This window comes from Nicotiana tomentosiformis, chromosome 2 (genome assembly GCF_000390325.3).
Source record: "Nicotiana tomentosiformis chromosome 2, ASM39032v3, whole genome shotgun sequence".
Taxonomy (NCBI): domain Eukaryota; kingdom Viridiplantae; phylum Streptophyta; class Magnoliopsida; order Solanales; family Solanaceae; genus Nicotiana; species Nicotiana tomentosiformis.
The window spans coordinates 100,560,448-100,576,057 of NC_090813.1; positions in this window are offsets into that span (position 1 = coordinate 100,560,448).

The following is a 15,610-nucleotide window of genomic DNA, read 5'->3' on the forward strand; positions in this document are numbered from 1 at the left end:
ACAATGCCTTTTCCACGAATATCCGGCTCCGAATAGCCCAAATCTAGCCAAAAGCAATTACATATCATAAATACAACAATAATAGACTCATCTAATTAACGAAATCAACATTTTAACGAAAATTCCGAAATTAACTCAAAATGCCCGTGGGCCCCACGTCTCTGAACCCGACAAAAGTTACAGAATATGAACGCCCATCCAACTACGAGTCCAACCATACAAATTTCACCAAAATCCGACATCAACTCGAGCCTCAAATCTTCAATTAAAGTCTATGAAGATTTCTACCATTTTCAACCCAATCTTTACCCATTTGAACCTAACAATCTTTCCATGACATTATTGGTATGTATACATAATACTCTTACACCCAAAAATCATACTATAAATCATCCATCTTTACTCCAAACCCGAAATTGAAGAATTGAGGAAAGAAATTCTTACCTCTATGAAGCCCTAGCAAGATCCTTGTGAAATCTTCAAACCTTGAACAAGAAATTGATGGATAAATGACTAAGTCTTCACTTTCTCTCTCTAAAATGCTCTCACCTCTCTCTAAAATATCAGATGAAACCCTTAAAAATGACCCCTAATAGTATTTTATAAGAATGGGGTTGGGTTTATAAAATCAGAAAAATGAAACTCCGGAATAGGTTCTACGGTCGCATATGAGACCGCATAACGGTTATGCGGACCGCATATCAGTCGCATAATCGGTGTCAAAAATTGGCAAACATCTGCATGTATGCGGTCACTATGCGGCCCGCATACCTGTTCTGCGGTCGCATAATGACCGCAGAACAATTATGCGGTCGCATAGTTGACCGCAGATTTCATCCAAACTGGCCCTCTTCTGCCTCACTTCTACGGCCATTATGCGGCCCGCAGAGTGATTATGCGGTCGCATAATGGACCGCAGAAACGCGTTTTTCTGCCAAAATTTTTTCTTTACTTCCCGGTGTATTGTTCAACCCAAAAAAGTCCGAGCCGACCCTTTGTACTATTTGATCTACCTCGACGCCACAAAAACTTAATTTTCTTAGCAAAACTTTCCGGGTCACTACACATACGTCAATATCTGGTCAACCTTTTCAACTGAATTTCGAAACCTTGGAACTTGGTGTTCCAAATCATTCAAAAAAGATCTCACCGGACCCGAACCAATTACCCCCGTCAAGTCACATAACAAATGTAAAGCATAAATTGAGCAGTAAATGGAGAAACGAGCTTATAATACTCAAAACGACGGGTCGGGTCGTTACAATGCCCTTCCATCTTAGTTGATCATTACTCCATGTGAATGACTTAAATGGCTGCACTTGCACTTTAGCAATAACCTCTTGCAAGTATGGATCATTGAGCCAAGTGTTCTTAATATGCTCCCACAAAGATCATTTGGTGTTAATAATGAAATGGCTAAAAGCTCAGCTTTAGATTTTCTAGATAAGGCATCAACAACCTTATTTTCTGCTCCCTTTTTATACTCAATAGAGAAATCAAAAGCCATGAGTTTAGAAATCCCAGCCACTTGGAAATCAGTGTGTATATGTTGATCTAGCAAATACTTCAAGGCTTTCTGATCAGTTTTAACATTAAACCTTTTTCCCAACAGATACTGTGTCCACTTAGTAACAACAAATATGAGAGCCAAAAGTTCTCTATCATATACATACATAGCTTGATGTCTAGGAGCTAATGACTTGCTAATATATGCTATGAGGTGTCCTTGTTACATCAGGACAACACCAATACCCTTTCCACTAGCATCCGTTTCTACCACAAACACCTTAGAGTAATCAGGCATAGCAAGGACAGAAGCAGAGACCAAAGCATGTTTAAGCTTTTAGAAGGTTGTTGTAGACTCTTCTGTCCATAGGAATCCATCCTTCTTCAACAGCTCATGCAATGGCTTGCAAATGGAACCAAAACCCTGTATGAACCTCCTATAATATCCAACAAGGCCTAAGAAACCTCTCAACCGTTTAATGTTACTAGGGACAGGCCATTGTTGGACAGCTACAATCTTTTTTGATATGTAGACACCTCCTCTGCACTGATGAAATAACCTAGATATTCCACTTTAGGTACTCGAAATGCACACTTAGAAAGTTTAGCATATAACTGATATCTTTTCATAAGATCAAATACAGCTTTCACATGATCAATGTTATCAGTCATGCTTTTGCTATAGATTAGGATGTTATCAAAAAAAACCAACACTGATTTCCTTAACAAAGGTCGGAAGACAGAATTTATAAGGCTCTAGAATGAGGATGGAGCATTAGTTAAGCCAAAAGGTATAACCAAGAATTCATAGTGGCCTTCATGAGTCTTGAAGGCTGTTTTATAATTATCACCTTCTGCCATCCTTAATTGGTGATAACCAGCTCTGAGGTCTATTTTTGAGAACAACTCTGCTCCTCCTAACTCATCTAATAAATCCTCTATTATAGGTATAGGAAACTTATCTTTTATTGTTGGCTAGTTTAGTTCTCTATAATCAACACAAAGGTGCCAACTTCTATCTTTTTCCCCAACCAACACCACAGGTGAGTCATAAGGGCTAGTGCTATGTTGAATTACCCCTTGATCCAACATCTCTTGAATTAATTTTTCAATAATATCCTTCTTAACTCCAGGATATCTATAAGGCCTCTTATTCACAGGACATGCAAACTCAATGAGAGGAATTCAATGATCAAAAGAACCTCTGTGAGGTGGTAATGTGGTAGGTAACTCAAATATGCTAGAGTACTGTTCCATTAAGACAGATAAAGCTGAAGGTAATTCAGTACCTTAAATAGTTTGTATATGGTGGCAGTGATTAATCTCATCTTCAGAACTGATTACTGTCATCATGAAGAACTGAGTATCCACTCCATTCTTCTTTGCTATTGAGCTAGCCTTAGCTACTTGAGTTGACTGGTGGCACCCCTCAATACATGCTTCTTCCCTTGATACACAAATTCGATGGTTCTATTCCTAAAATCTAATAGAATTCTTCCCAAGGTACTTAACAACTGCACCCCCAAGACTATATCCACATTTCCTAGTGGTAAAAGTAAGAAATCTGATGAGAATGTAGTTCCTTGTAGTAACCACTGCATATTCTTACACACTGAAGCTGTGTGTACCTTCCTACCATCTGCCACACTGATAGACTGCTCTACTATAGGGCTAGCTTTACACCCCAAGCTCTTGGCCACCTTTTGGTCAATGAAATTATGTGTACTTCCGGTATCAATCAAGACTTGTAATGGTCTTTTCTCATGATAACCAGTCACTCTAATCGTTTGATACCATGTGACACCGGTAAAGGCTTGCAATGAGATTGTCATAAATTCATCTATCCCCTCTATAGCTTCTTGTAATGATTCTCCTACTTCCACTCCATTTCTTGTATCTTTCTCATTTAATTCCACCATGAATATCTGTCTTTTTGCTTTACAATTATGCCCATGAACATACTTTTCATCGCAGAAAAAGCACAATCCATTGGCTCTTTTTTCATCCATCTCTGATGCAGTCAATCTTCTACCAACACTGTTGTTATTAACTCTGTTACATTTATTAGGATTAGGTTCAAATGGTCTTTTGAAGGTGGAGTTTGGTATATGAGATTTTTGAGAATTCTGTAGTTTGGTTTGAATGGGAATGGGTAGGATAGGATTAGGTGATCTAACAATAGGTTTGAGGCCCCAAGACTGAGACTGAGCTTCAAAGACCCCTTCCTGCAGCCTAGCAATCCTATAAGCTTGCATCAATGTTCTTGGTGATTGGATCTTAACAGCTTTATTAAGTTCTGGCTTTAATCCTCCTTAAAAAACAACTTATAACATTATCATTTGATAGATTAACTTCAGTCAATAACCTATCAAATTCAGCCTTATATTCTCATACACTACCAATCTGTTTTAGATTTTTAATGGATTCCATAGGATCCTCAAATCCCTCTCCAAACCTTTCATTTAAAGCCAACACATATTCAGTCCACGTAGGAAAAGCAATTGCATTCCAAGATCTCATATAAGATCTATGCCAAGCGATGGCTTTACCATCAAAATGAATAGAAGCTACCTTTACCCTCTCATCGAAAGGAACTTCCTCCATAGAAAAGATATGGTCCACTTTATACAACCATGACCTCAAATCACTTCCAAAAAATCGAGGAAACCCCAATCTAGAATATCGAGTAAAGAGATTATTACCATTTGAAGTAGGCCCTATGTGCATTTCCCTCTGTCGCTGAATACGAATGGGACCTGTTAAAGAATCACCGTCAATTGAGGGTTCAACTCCAAAATGTGCTGCTCCTTTGTTCCTCTGCTTCATAAATCCAATTGCTTCCTTGATTTCGAACACCTCCTTATCAGTATGTGTGTTCCTTTCATTCATGTTGGTCATACCTTCCATTAATTTCTCCAATTGATCCTGATTTTCTGAAAATTTAGTTTCCATTCCTTCCGAAGATTTGTCCTGAACTTTATCTCTGCCCATGATGATATTGCCGAGAATCGCGAGCTCTGATACCAATTAATGCAATCTGGAAATCAGAAATGAGATGAACAATCTAGGAGTTGCAGCAACTCGAAGAAGATGATAGTTAGGTCAGGGAATTAACAGAGATACTAACTAGAGAAGTGAATAGAGAGAAAGAAAGGATGATCTTATTGATGAAATAAAAAATGAATCCTTCACAATGTGATTACAATGTATTTATAAGCTTATAACTGAAAGCTCAATTAATCCTCTGACACTAACTAACTCAACTGACACCAGCAGTTGTAACTAACTTCTCTAACCAACTCTGCCACGTCGGATTCTAGCTCAGCATTTTGTATTCTTGCATCGTAGTATGTGATTTCTAATAAGGTATAATCGTGGAGAAGGGAAAGAGGATATTTATAATATGGATAAAATTTTCTATATGGATATATATATATTATAAACACAAGTGTTAATATAATATAACGGCTCCCTAGAATCTTGCACGTTTGTTAAGGGCATTTTGGCTCGTTCTATGCATTACGCCTGGTTAATTTATAATTGCCAAATAGTTAATGCCAAATCTCAAATATTTCGGAGTCTGTTAAATTAAGAATCAATTCATCAAAATATCAGCGACCCTCCAGAAGATCTCCTATGAAGTGATGCTATATGGTCCCGGTGGAACCATTGTTGGAGGTGCTTCTCAGTTGTCGTTCAGCCTTTAATTAAAATTGACTTGTCTAAGCTGGTGCCGAGAAAGATATGTTTGTCACGTGTCGATTACTGTGCTTGCCACGTGATATAACCGTATTTTACCAATATAAGTATTTTAATCTAGTGAATACTTTGAAGTTTCAATCAGTTGCTTGTTTTGGAACTCTCCGTATTTGAACTTAAATGAAAACTAATTTGATCATGTTTATAATAGTAAAAAACTGGCAAAAAAGGTTAAGTATTATTTACTCAGAATTAATCTATGTCTAATTTAAATAATATTATATATGTATACTATGCAAATACATGTGTTGTATATAACAATTAAGGTTTTAAAAGAATCATCCCAATTCTATTCGAGACAAGTTAATTCAAAGATCTAAGACGGTTATGATGATTAAAATTTCGTGAGGTTAAATCATTGAGGGGTGGGAGAATCGCCTAGTTCAAGTTTATGCGTTGAGATGTATACCAAATATTTTCAGTACGTTATTTATATCGCTGAACGCTTTACATCTTAAATAACATATTTTAATTCCTTTGTTAGTAACAATAATTTTTTGCGTCCAGAAAAATAAATAATCAGGACTGAAAATTTGCGTAATTAATGTAGTATTTGATTTCAATAAATAATGAGTGTTACAATCTCTATGGTATTCCTCTAATTCTTCAAGAATATAAACTGTCTTGATGAGCTTGATTTTGATTTTGATTCAAGGGCTCGTAATGCTTGGTCTTGAATCTCCTTCTTGAACTTGAATTTGTATTTGATCACGGACAAGTAATTTGATCTTGAACGCCTTGGTATTTGATTCGGCTTCGTTCTTGATCTTGAACTTGAACTTGAACTTGAACTTGTAGCTTGAGTGCTTGAACTTGCAGCTTGTAGAGAAATCTGCGGTGTTTGATCCACGAGCTCTCTGTTTGCTTCTTGTTATCACTTCTGGTGTCTTCTAGCTTTATGAATACCTATATTTATAGTTGTAGGGAGTGGTGTAGCTCTGCGATTTGATTGATCCGTTTGAACTGACTAATACTATCTAGACATTTGGCACCATTTAATTGGCTCACTTATTTGACTTGGATTGCCACGTTACTTGACGCGTCGCATGATTTTATTGGCTCGTTCTTTTGACTTGAATTGCCACATCACTTGACACGTGGCATGAGCCTGGGTCTTAAGATGACCTAATAGCCATTTGGGCCTTGGGTAGTAAAATGGGCTCATCTTTTGTAGTCCATTTAAACGTACTAGTCCAATATATTTAGATTTAAATAATCAATCTCATTGTATTAGCCACAATATTTATTGAGACTATTATATTAATTTTTATATAGTCCAAATTATTTTATGAATTTAAATACAATAAAATTTAAATACTTACAAATAACTCTACTTCAAGACTCGTCGAATAATAATCTTTTGAGACTAGTATTGAAGTACGCATGAGAATCCCGCTTTCACTTATTTATGGTATCACGCGGATCTCTTCAAAAGACCGTGAACATTTGAGTGAAAATTAAGCCACGTAATACAAAGGTCCATTTATTAGCGATATATGTGCGCAACATTTACCTTTGAATTTTGAAAAGAATTCAATCCCCTTTTTTTCTTCCCCTCCGGTACCTTGATGGCTTGATGTACTTCCACTTGGAAAAGGATTTGGATATAGTCTTAAGGATATAAACACCCAATTAAATTTTCACATAAACATTATTTCCTTATTTTAAGGATTTTGTTTTTGACCATTTATTGAATTTGTCAACTTAGCTGCTAAGCTCACTTTTAAGAAAGACGTGATGTATCCCTTGTCATTTGCTGGTAGCTTGTCAATTCATATTTTAGCATTAAAATAATAATGCTTATATGTTTTGAATTCACATATTTGAGTCAATCAGCAAATATGTCATTATTTTATCCCATATTAAGTCACTGTACGTTTCACCTTTACAAGGAGTTTACAATCTCCTAGTCCTTTGTGGTTAACGTGACTAGATAAGAAGAATTGGCATTTGAATTTTGATTATCTTTGATAAGCCTTATCAAACAAAAATGATTCTGTTAACTGCATACTGGATAAAAAGTTTTTCTCTTTTCATTGGAAAAAATATTTGGCTTATGAGCTTTACCTTTTGTTTTAGAATAAGAGTCTTCACTAGCTGTTGTTCCCCATGCCTATAAAAGGGACTACTGTAGTATGCATAAATTCGCTAGAACAATTGGTATATTAGGTACATCTGATCTCAGTAGAAAGTCAAAGCACCTAGCAGGTATTTCTCTTGGTTTCTCACGGAGGAATAGCAACAAGCCAACAATTTCCATACATTTGCTTTGAGCAATTTTTACTTGCAGATTCACTGTTGAAATGTCCTTTTACATGACAACTTTTTGTTTTTTTTTTAAATAGTACAATAGGTACCTGCTAACTTTTCTTAGTCTTTTTATCTTCTCCCTTACATTTAAAGTTCAGTCCTTTTTGTGCTTTTAGTTCCCACAGTATCCAATGTATATCTGTCCCATAAGTTTAAAGTTAGAGGATAAACAAAGACTGTAACTTATACACATTTTCGCTTCTAATCCCATATGAGAATTGAGATGTTCATCAAATTTATAAAAAACTTTCTTTTGTCCTCTGCTCGTTTTCTGTATGATGCACGTATGAGCTATGGCGAAAAGGTAGCGGCAACATCCTCTGGGCTTCTTGGAGCAATTACTGCTGCATTCTCGTAAAACCTAATATTTGCACTTTATTACCACTTTATTTTTTCTTTAGTTTGCCATGATAGAATTTAGTCACAGCTTATGAATTCAAGAAAATTCAAAAGATAGAACCATAGAACTTTTATCTTATGATAACACTTTGAATTTCGAACTTGGTTTCACTTCGCCAAGGCAAATCCAAGTGAGAATTTGAGAATTACCACTTATTTGGCCTTTCATTTGTCTTCTTCTATATACAGCTATCTTTTTGTTTCTGCACATAATTAATCTTCTATGTTTTCTTCAATCATTTACATGCAATTTTTTTTCTCCTTTTTTTTTATTTAGGCGAAGATTATTATACCGTCTAAGCCGAATATCCTTTTTTTTGTTGAAGATTTGACTTTAGTTTATCTTAGGCGAAAACCATTATACCGTTTGAGTCGAAAAAATTACTTTGTATGAGGTGAAGATCATTACACCGTCTGAGCCAAAATTTACGTTGTCTTAAGTGAAGACCATTACACCGTCTGAGCCAAAGATATTGCTTAATTTATAAATTTAACTTTACTTTATTTGAGGCGAATACCATTACACCATCTGAGCCAAGAACTTTACTTTATCTGAGGTAAAGATCATTACACCGTCTGAGTCAATAAATTTATTTTATCTGAAGCAAAGACCATTACACCATCTAAGCTAAAGACTTTATCTTGTTTGAAGATTTAACTTCATTTTATCTAAGGCATAGACCATTACATCGTCTAACCTAAAGATTTTACTTTATATGAGGTGAAGATTATTACACCGACTGAGGCAAAAATTTACTTTGTCTGAGGTGAAGATCATTACACCGTCTGAGCCAAAGATCTTACTTTATTTACAGATTTGACTTTTCTTCATCTGAGAAAAGACCATAACACCGTCTAAGCCAAAGATTTTACTTTGTCTGAGGTAAAAATCATTACACTGTCTGAGACAAAAATTTACTTTATCTGAGGTGAAAACTATTACACAGTCTGAGCCAAAGACTTTACTTTATACGAGGCAGAGTCTATTACACCGGCTAAGCTAAAGACTATATTTTGCAAAGGCGAAGACAACTATCTAAGCTAAAGAATTTACATTATCTGAGGCTAAAACCATTACATCGTTTAAGCTGAAGACTATATTTTATCTAAGACGAAGACCAACAAAGATCATTATAGAGTCTAACTTGCAGATTTTAATTTACCGCCAAAAGATTTGACCTTTTGGTGCAAAGGAACGAAAACTTGTCCTCATTTCGAGATGCATGAATCAGAGATTGTATGAAGCATGAAAAAAGATGACCACCAAGAATATCTCTTCAATTTCAATCTTCATAGGTAATTTTATGATCTTCTTTATATAAATATGTTTCTCCTTTCTTTTTTTTCTTTTTTTTTTTTTGCAGGTAGAAGAAGAAATCACTTACAAAGATACCATTTTAGTAAAGATAACCTCACAGTCGAAGAATTTTTATTGTACAACATAAATCAAGTCATGTAAGCCAATATTTTAAATACTTTCAGTTGAAGATTTGAAGATATATTAAAACCTTACTTCCAATAATTCAAAATATAAATATTTAAAGATGGTGCAGACCATATCAAAGGCTTTTACCATACACTTGGAGATATACTTAAGTTTCTAACTAAAGAATTGAAGGCTATATCAATTTGAATACTTCAAGACTATTATGGGGGCTTCTTATTGGCTTTCAATTGAAGACTTGGTGCTTGAAAGAATTTAACCTACAGATTTCAACTTGAAGATATGGCAGACTTGAAGGCTTCTACTTGAAGACTTAACAAATTTGAAGACTTCGACTTGAAGACTTAGTGGATTTGAAGACTTTAACTTGATGATTCAACCTGAAAATTTTACAGAATTGAAGACTTCAACTTTTGGCAAATTCGAAGCCCTCAACTTGACTTGGTGAATTTGAAGACTTTGACTTGATGCCTCAATTTGAGGACTTCCCAAAATTGAAGACTTTAACTTGAAGATTTGCCGAATTCGAAGGTCTCATCATCACTTAGCAGATTTGAAAAATCCAAAAAGACTTGGTGGACTTGAAGATTTCAACTAGAAGATTTAGGTGGCTTTTAAGAATTCAACTTGAAGGTTAGAGTATAAGAGTTAAACTTGAAGATATAGCCACTTTGAAGAATTCAACTTGAAGATGTGGCAGACTTAGATAGTTGAAGACTTAGCGGACTAGAAGAATTTAACTCAACTTCAACTTGAAGATTTAGCATACTAGAGACTTCAAATCAATGATATAGAAAATATGAAGAATTCAACTTGATGACTTAGCAAACTTGAAGAATACAGCTCAAAGACATGACGATTTCGAAAATTTTGCAGCCTGCTAAAGATTATAATTGTCTCGAAGATAACAATCTCGGTGAATAGGATCAAGTCATTATGCAGTTTATAACAAGTGAGTTTTTTTAAATATTTTATGGATTTGAAGACTTGACGGACTTGAATACTGCAACTTTAAGACCTAGCGGGCTTGAATACTTCAAATTGATGATGTAATAGGCTTGACAAAATTAACTTGACTTAGAATTGGAGCCTTCAACTTGAATATTTAGCCTCTTATTAAAGAGACTACAATCATTCCATCAAAGACCTCAATTTAACATGGAGGACTTGCCCTCATTGAGCCATCAAGATAAGACTGAGAGTTCAACGAAAGAATACATGTACATCTAATTTTCAAGTGTCAATCAAGTGAATTATATTCCATCATACCTAATTTGAATAATGCCTGGGGTAATATGTATGTTTGAACTCATATGACTGAAATTAAAATGAAACTCTAACCTGCCTACGTACCTCAGTGAACAGGATCAAGTCATTTCATAGTTCGAAATGGGTGAATTTTTTTTTAAATGTCCTAACTTTTGCCTAGGCCGCCTCTTTCGGAGTTTTCAATCTAGCGAACTTTTTTTGGACCGTGCATAGTTTATACTCTTGCGGGCCAGGAGTAACATGTAGTTAATGCTCGTGCGTCGAGAAAAGTATTTATTTTCTTCAAGGATAGTATCTCTTCATGAATTTTTCATTGATAGGGCCAATATACCTCTTGTACAACATATGGTCCATCCCACTTAGCAGAGAATTCCCAGATTGACGAGGTAATAATCAACCTTTTGACCACAAGAAGTTGGTCACCCACTTGGAAAGATCTAAGGCGCACCCTTTTGTTAAAAGATCGAGACAGGCGAGCTTGATAATATTCAAGGCTTTGTTGAACTTCTAGCCTCTTTTCTTCAAGAGCTTCTAATTTTTCAAGGCGTAACCGAGCATTTTCTTCATCAGTGAGTCCTTCTTGAATGGCAAGCCACAACGATGGGATTTGACGCTCAAGTGGAAGGACTGCTTCAACTTTATAAACAAGTAAATAAGGAGTCGCTTGCATTGGTGTGCGATATGTGGTCCTATATGCCCAAAGAGCTTCTTCCATTCTCTCATGCCAATCTCTCTTAGATTTAGAGACAACCTTTTTCAACAAGTTGTAGAGCGTCTTGTTAAATGCTTCAGCAAGTCCATTGGCAGTAGCATAATACATGGAGGAATTGCGTTGCTTGAAGCTAAAAAGATCATATATTTTATTCATCAACTTGTTATCAAATAGCTTACCATTGTCCGTCAATATATATCGAGGAATGCCAAAGCGATAGATAATATTGACTCGGATGAAGTTAGCCATATTTTCCTTCTTTACTTCCTTAAGAGAAACAGCTTCAGCCCACTTCGAGAAGTAATCAGTTGCAGCCAAAATGTATAAATGTCCACCATAAGACTTTGGCAATGGGCCAACAACATCTAAGACACAAGCATCAAATGGCCAAGAGGCAAGAGTTGGGTGCAATACTTCAGGTGGTTGATGTATGAAGTTAGCATGGAATTGGCAAGATTTACACCTTCGAGCGTAATCTAAACAATCTTTCACCATGGTTGGTCAGTAATACCCCATTCTTTTTATGTGAAAATAAAGTTTTGGCCCAGATTGATGTGCTCCACATACTCCAAAATGTGCTTCTTACAGGGCTTGGAGGGATTCATCGCCCCCCTAAACAACATAAGAGCACTCCGTCAAATGATCTTCTGTATAGTGTATATTTGTAATAAAGAAAATGAGGGGCTCTCATTCGGATTTCAGTCTTCCTTCGGGGATTTTCTGGCAATATCCCATAACAAAGATAATCAATTAATGGTTGTCTCCAATCTTCAATTTCAACCTTAAGAGCGGAAGCAAGATGCTCAACTTTGCTTTCTTCTTCCTCGTAGTCATTTGGTGGAGGAACTACCCATCTTTGGCAAACAGCGACTTCTGTTTGATCAGGCAAAGATAATGTAGAAGCTAAGGCTGCTAATGCATCAACTCTCTTGTTTTCCTTTCTTGGCACGTGTTGAATAGTTACCTCTCCAAGCCAACTTACTAGCCTCTTAGAATACTTGTGATATGTGACCAACTCTAGATTCTTGACCTCATAATTACCTAAAAGCTGATTAATCACTAACTTGGAGTCTCTAAAAACTTGTAGTTGCAATTGTTTCATATCTACAGCCATTTCAAGCCCAAGTATGAGCACCTGATATTCAGTAACATTATTGGAGTACCGTTGTGTCAGAGTTAAAGAATATGGCAAAACTTCTCCTTGAGAAGTGATAAACACTATTCCAGTGCCATCTCCTTCACGATGTGCAGCGCCATCAAAATACTTCTTCTAAGGAAGTTGAATTTCTATAACCATTGCATATTCATCAGGCAATCCATCAGATAACTCTCAATCATCTGGAATCAGATGGTCAACTAGGAAGCCTGCTAATGCTTGTCCTTTTACCGCCTTTTGAGAAACATACACAATTTTAAATTATTGAAATTAGAGGTACCACCTCGCTAATCGACCACTTAGGATAGGTTTAGATATGACAAACTTGATATGATTCGCTTTTGAGATGAGTCGCACAACGTGAGCTTGGAAGTAATGCTTCAGCTTATGAACAGAAAATACAAGTGCCAAACATAACTTCTCAATAGGAGAATACTTGAGCTCATTTGGCGTCATCATCCTACTCAAGTAATAAAGTGCATTTTCTTTGCCTTCATTGTTTTCTTGAGCCAGAAGCGCTCCTACTGACTTTTCTTATGCTGAAATGTATAATATTAATGGCTTTCTAGGTATGGGGGTTGCCGGTACTGGAGGTTTCATCAGATAAGACTTAATGCTTTCAAAAGCATTTCTGCAAGCTTGTTCTCATTCAAAAGGAACCCTTTTCTTCATGAGGCGACTAAATGGTTGGCATCTTCCAGCCATATTCGAAATAAATCTTCTAAGATATGCCAACTTACCTTGTAAGCTTTTTAATTCATGAATATCCTTAGGCTCGGTCATTTTCAAGATATCATCCACTTTAGCTTTATCAATTTCAATACCTCGATGTCGAACAACAAAATCAAGAAATTTTCCAAAAGTAACCCCAAAGGCGCACTTCAACGGATTCATTCTGAGTTGGTATCTTCGAAGCCATTCGAATACCACCCTCAAATCTTGTAAGTGGTCATCTCTCTTCCTTGACTTTACCACCAAGTCGTCAACATAACACTCCACGTTTTTGTGAAGCATGTCGTCAAAAATGTTTTGCATGGCACGTTGATATGTAGCACCATCATTTTTCAAACCAAAAGGCATTACCTTGTAGCAGTCTATACCTTTTGGGGTTCAAAAGGCGGTAAGTTCTTTATCCAGCGTTACCATGCGAATTTGATTATATCCAGACAAACCATCCATGAAAGACATTACCTCATATCCAGTCGTGACATCAGTCATGAGCTCCGGGATGGGAATAGGAAATTCATCCTTAGGACAAGCATTATTTAGGTCCCTAAAGTCAACACAAACTCGGATTTGGCCATTCTTCTTTCTTAAAAAGACGATGCTTGAAATCCATGTAGGATATTTAACTTCACGAACAAAACCAGCCTCAATAAGCTAGTTAACTTCGATTTCAATCAAGGGAACCAGTTCAAGTCTGAAGCGACGTTGTGCTTGCTTTGCGGGATGAGCACCTCGTTTGATAGCAAAATAATGAACAACTACCTTGGAGTCTAAACCTAGAATTTCTTTGTAGCTCCAAGCAAATACGTCTTTGAACTCCTTAAGTAACTCAATATATTTGCTCTCTTCATCACTAGTTAGAGAGGCACTTACATATGTCGGCTTTGGATCTTCAACAGTTCCGAGATTGACTTCTTTTAGCGCATCAACCGTTATCTTCACCCCTTCTTCAAGCTCAGGTGGTGCATATTTAGCGTCTTCATCCTCTGGAGGATCACAATCATTGAAATATATGTGCTGACATACACAAATATCAGCGCACTTTTCCTTGACTTCCATATAAGATGAAGCATTTTGTTCGTCATGAATGGTGATATGATATGATGACCCCACACTTTATTCATCTTCCTTTAGTTCTTTAGTGTGGACTATAGTATGAGACTTTGCTTTGATGACCTCTCCACACGAAACTACAAGTTTTGTCTCTAGCCTCATTCTAGAAGGAATCAGACTTGGGCAGTCCGTGGTCAAAATCTTCTTTTTAGCGAAGATAGGTGCCTCCAATCCTTCGATTACTTCCATGATTCTTGTTTTCCTTCTTTTGTGGTCCTAACCTATTAATGATTGAGGTCCTTGGTTTCGTAAGTCGATCAAACACAGAAGGCTTCTCATTAAGCATCATAGACACTTCTTTAGCAGTAATGTAGTTACAACTTGCCCTTTTCATTGAGATATGGATTGACGGGGGTTGTTTGTAACCCAAACCTTCACGTGATTGCCTCAGTGAGTACCATTTCTCCATCATCATCTTTTGAGTAGGGTCTGAAGCTTCAAGCGGGAGCTTTCTCAACTTGTATGGTTCATTGGGATCGTATCCAGCTTTTGCTAACAACTTGTAGGCATTTGGGTCAAAGCCCTCATCTGTGTGCTTTGCAAGAAGTGCTAGATTTAAAAGCGAATTGTGGTTTGATGATTTGACAAACCCTTTAAAAAACTTTGTAGATGACTTAATTGCATCAATTCGCTTGACAAAAAGGGTCAAGTCTCCTAACAAATTACCTTGTAGTTTAGAAGGTGGATCTTCAACCTTCCTTGCCTTTGGGACATAGTGAAGAACATGAGTCACTTTCTTACTTGAAGATGTTTATTTATCTTGTTCCTATCATAAAGCACCTCATCTTTTTCAACTGTAATCTTTGCTTTGCTAGTTGTGACATCAACCTTCTTTGTAATACTTTTGGTCAATATCACATCATCAACCTTAATCTCCTTTGAGACATAATTCTTTAAGTAGAATTTCGCATCGATAAAGTATGATTTAGCCTCGTAAAAGGGCTTATCATCAGCAATTATCTTCTTTTCGACCCCATCTTCACAGTACTTCAAGAGTTGATGGTAGGTGGATGAAACCACTTTGTTCTCGTGTATCCATGGTCTTCCTAACAAGATATTATATGAGGTCTTTGCATCGATCACGTGCATTCATGCACTCGAATGCATATCTCCCATATTGATTTCTAATTTGATTGACCCTATAGCTCCCCCCCCCCGATTGAACCCTTGAATCATCAAACGACTTTCACATAGTTCATCCATCGGTATGCCCATA